Genomic DNA, 4,839 nt, shown 5'->3' with positions numbered 1-4,839 from the left:
TATGAGCTGTAGTTGTTAAGGGTTATATCTCAACGAGCTGTGACAGTCAGAGACATGAAAATGCTTGAAGTCTTGTTGGAAGTGGGACCAACATTTGCCAGGAGTTTGCAAATATGTATCTAAAATAAATAAATAAAAATACAGATATACAGTAGATACAAAAACTGGTAAAATACAGTATAACGATGATTTTGGAAAAAATACCGCTGCCCTWTATTTAGCCCTTATTGTGTTAGCTAAGGTCAACTAGGTGTGGTGGCCATCTTGGATTGGGTTCATGCCAAGTGTTATGAGTTGCCGCAACTACTTTCKGTGAGTTTTACTCCAATCTGTTTGGTGATTCATGGGATATTTTGCTTACAGACAGATCCTGAAATGGGCTGTGGTCAGAGTACGTGTTAGGGATGACTTTCAGCTACTACCACACCAAATTTTAGCACTATGTGTAAAACTGGCAACCCTGTATACGCCAGACCAGTCGTTGCCAGATGATTAAATGGTAAACGGTTGTACTGTCCCTTTAAAACATTGCTTTTTGACCCAAACTGTCATATATGCTGAGTGAGGATGTTTTAAAATAAGAGTGTGTTCTAGTGAATAAACTAACATTCCTTCGTACATAGGACGTTACATTTTTTGGATTTGGTCCTACATGCTGAAAAGGGTGAGTAGCACAACAAAACACACGGTCTGCCGTAATTCTTGTTTAGCCTGTCGTCGCTTGTGTGCGCATGCGCCGGGCTTTACGACAGCTGCGCAGAGTCGCGGAGGGGGAAGTGGGGGTGGGCACCCCTCCCACCCTACCTGGCATCATCACTGCAGGTGGGTTTCTAATCACAGGTGATGTGTAAACTGKGTTGCAACAAAAATGTTGAGGTTCRCTGAAAACCAGCTCTGTGTAAACGGCCCCTAAATCATAGCAAACGTTGATTAGCTGTGGCGGCCATCTTGWTTTGTGTTAAACCTGTTAATTCTTGAGATAGTTTTCCTAACAAACACCGCAGACACAATGTGCTGTGCTTTTTGTATGTGTTGGGAATGAATGTCTTCCACTACCACACCAAATTTTAGCTCAACATCTGTAAAATCGTCTGAGTTGTAGCCATTAGCGTTAGCTGGCCGATTAGCTGTGGCGGCCATCTTGATCTGGGGTTGCCTCAGGAGTTTCATCAATCATAGGCGAACAACTGTTTTCTGAAAGTTCCAATAAAATGCATCTAGTGGTTTATGAGATATTTTGCTAACGGAAAAACATAGTTTATTCGAACAGTTAATGACAAAGTTTTAAAACAAATGTTTGCTAGATTAGCTTAGCTTGGCGGGCATCTTGCGTTTGCTTAGGGCAATACCATGTAAAATCAACTTTTTTGAGTTTWATATCATGTAATAATGTTATACTCTCATAAAAAACATGCCCAAAGCCTTGCTTTGACTCATTCATGCATGTTTGAGAAATCCTGCAGCGTTTTTAGGAAGCCATGCTGAGGAGCAAAACGACAGGTGGGGACTAGGAACATCCCTGGGATCAGTGGGATGTGTCTTTAAGTCCATGGCAGGCCATTTTGACCAGTTAAAATATAATTTGAGATGTCTTGAATAACAAATATGACTTGTCATAAATAAATTTCAGATATCTGGGGCTGTGTCCAAAACGGCAGGCCGGGTCCTCCRAAGGCCGAATTCGTCGGCCGCATACGTCACAGCGCCGCGACGAAGGCCGTCCAAAACCGATGACTCCTCCGATGCGGCCGACAAATACGTCCTTCCTTTTCCTCGATTTGAAGGACTGGTCCGATGGATCCTTCCCGGCCCAGCGTATCCCATAATGCTTTGCGGCCCGACCGGAGATTTTTTTAAGCTAGTAATGGCGGACGAAGCGAGACGAATACGTTTTAAATAAAAATATGGCGATATAAAAATTTAAATTTTTTTAGCGGTTGTAATTCTAATACTTTTATCATTTGTGTGGACATGTTTTTAAATATTATTTTTGTCATAAAAAACATGAAATAACATGCACCTACAGCGGTTCAATTAGTTCTTCAAATGATACCTTTAAGTTAATTTTATAGTTTTGTGATATTAATAATGCTAATGTATTGATAGTTTTCTAGTTTTGATTTAAGTTGGCTTGTTTAGCGTCATCACAGTTGCTAGGTGTCGTATGGCGTAACGTAAGGATGGGACGCTAGACCGTCCAAATTCACAGCCTCTTTTTTTTCCGGTCTTCCCGGTCTACCAAGGACCCGGCCCACCTCGATCGGGTAGTCTGGGTCCTCCGGAGGACCCGGCCTGTCRTTTTGGACACAGCCCTGGAATGGAAGTGTCGTGAATCCGATTTTATGCTAAAAGGGCTTGCCGTATTATGCCAACTTCCTCATCGCGGAGCACATCTCTCCACCCTACACCTCGCCCATGACTACGCAGGCTAGCAAACGAGTGAAAGTGAAASTGAAACTGTCTGCTGAGCTCTTAACTATTTCTCACCAGTGAAGCTCATCAGATTAAAAATACCTTTGAGGAAATGTATTTTCAGATGCCAAGTAAACTGCATCATAGCGAATGCGCGACCCCCCTCCGGCACCGAAATGGATGGGACAGAAATGGAAGGCGGTTCTTAAAGAGACAGAGGCCAATTTCAAGGCGTTTAGAAGAGGAACTGATGAGAAGTTAAGTTTATTTTCTATTTAAACATAAAAACACTATTTTAATAACAGCTAAAGCTGACATAGGTTATTTTTATTATGGTATGGTATTTAAATATATGCCAGAGAAACACATAATATTGACCCTTTAAACCTTAACTAAATGGTGATTACTTTCTGAGAGTTTCACTTCTTCATGTGATATTTTGCTAACAGACTGACAACCCAACACACACGTTTGGGCAAAAACAATAACATAATTCCCCTTTTTCAGTTTGGCGGCGGGCTACAATGATACAACCATGTTTAMTGTGAGCGGATACGACAGAGCTGGTTGGCTCCTGAAGGGGGTGAGGGGGTGGGCTCGTGCGTGTGTGCGCACCGTAGTGACAGTGGGAAGTGCAGTCCGCGTGCAGCCAGCGCGAGGAAGAGTCCTCCCATCAAACTGAATGGCTGCAAATAAAACGGTAAGAACAGCTCTTTTTTTTAAATAAATATGCTTTTACTGCACTTTTAAATTATTTTTACACACAGAAACAGTATCTTATACATGTTGTTTTAAACAGCTTAAACATGTAGTGGTGATAATGTAATTTCTTGTGACAAAGAGTATATTAGTAAAATGAGCACATGTGTTGGTAAAGAAGGAGTGATTTGTGGAGGAAAAAGTGATAAAACTTTACCCTAACAGAAGAAAATAGTTGTGGTTTAGAAAAGGGCTATTTTCAGGTCCATAATATGGTGAATTACACAAGAACTTGTTTTGATTGTGCAACAAAGATTTGAGGAATTAATAACACAGAGTGGCTGCTGCAGTTGGTGGTGAGCTCATGCCCAAATGGTTCCTCTGTGATATTTTTCCTACACTTATTACTTAAGGGACTCTTCCTTTCCACTTCTCTGCAGTCCGCTGATTTATGTCATGTAGTTGGAATGAAAAGTGCTGCGCAGGGGGTGGAAATCTGGCTCTCTGGAAGTCCAAAAAAACCAGGAGGATTGTTTTAACCATTAGCCTCATGATATCACTGGCATGGAGCTTGTGTGGTGGGATTTTGGGGTATATTTCTGTGCCGTGGGGGTTAAATCGCTGATTTTATTATCTACTTCATATTATCTTATTAATATGGCTGTAAAATTGGTCATAAATTAGATTTACACTGTTTTGAAAACCCCTCAAAATCACCACAATGAGCCTTTTGGGCTCAGATTGTTTATCGATATCAGTGACTCATCAACTCTTCCAGCAGATGCTCAAACTGTTTGCTGAAGCTGGAGTATGGCACAAGTGGGGAAACGTCGTTGAGCCAAGATTTGCGTCGACCTGAAACATTTGCTTGGATTGGCGGACATCCCTGCGTACTCGTTTTGGGTTTTCATGCTGGTGGAAGAGAAAAATAAAAGCACTTCGGTTCGTGAAGGTTGTTTTCCCAATCTGGACTTTTGGAAAAGTAAGCGATAGAGTCACCGGAGTTGCAACATTGCTGGGCGATGCTAAGATTTAACCAATTGGAGTTTGTGATATTTCACCTTTTCATTTGCCTAGAAGGTAAACAACTGAATTACCAGTGGTGGACATGGTTCTAATCCCACAACTATAATAGCAAAATTATTTTTTCATGTAGCGGATTAGCTTTTTCATTAACTTTGGAAACCATTAGCAGATGATTTACCTTCTGCTAAATTAGGTTTTGCCAACTTTGAGTCCGCTAACAGCTAACTAACAAGGTAACATCAACAGGTTTGGGTCAGCACCAGTCTTCAGGTCAAAGGAGATGAAGACGTGTTACATTAGTTGTATTTAAGATATTCCCTTAACAACTGAAAGTTAAGGGTGATTTACCTTGCCATGTTTATATAAAAATTTGTAGAAACATAAAATATCACGAGTGACTATCAGAGTCCTCTGACGTTCAGTCATTTGCATGACACAACGTTAATGGCTCGTTCACACCGAGAGCGTTTTGAGCGGCAGGAGCTGCCAGTTTACATGCAAAGTCTATGGCGAACGCGCCTCAAGGGGTTGTGCGTCGCGTCACGCGCGTTATGAGCGGCGCGCAAGGAAGGCGGAAGGGGCGCAGAGCGTTTTCCGTGCATGCGGTGCTGCAGAAGCCTCCGCCAGAGTTCAAATATCTGAACTTTCATTTATAAAGGATTGCGTGGAAACCATACTAAAAGTGAACGTACGGCCAAAAGG

General features: G+C 41.8%; 1 protein-coding gene across 2 annotated transcripts in view; it reads left to right on the top strand.

The window, feature by feature from the left end:
- Positions 1 to 733: 733 nt before the first annotated feature.
- glis1a (GLIS family zinc finger 1a) overlaps positions 734 to 4,839 on the top strand; it is a 38,068-nt gene continuing 33,962 nt past the window's right edge. Inside the window, exons 1-3 of one of the 2 annotated variants that reach the window (XM_014013012.1) lie at positions 734 to 822; positions 2,537 to 2,669; positions 2,920 to 3,112. The gene's annotated coding sequence lies outside the window, so the exon portion shown is untranslated. The remainder of the gene's footprint in view (positions 823 to 2,536; positions 2,670 to 2,919; positions 3,113 to 4,839) is intronic. The other variant, XM_014013013.1, reaches the window with a different exon arrangement.

Source organism: Austrofundulus limnaeus, unplaced genomic scaffold (assembly GCF_001266775.1).
Source record: "Austrofundulus limnaeus strain Quisiro unplaced genomic scaffold, Austrofundulus_limnaeus-1.0 Scaffold97, whole genome shotgun sequence".
Classification (NCBI taxonomy): domain Eukaryota; kingdom Metazoa; phylum Chordata; class Actinopteri; order Cyprinodontiformes; family Rivulidae; genus Austrofundulus; species Austrofundulus limnaeus.
This window is presented reverse-complemented; position numbering and strand designations above follow the sequence as displayed.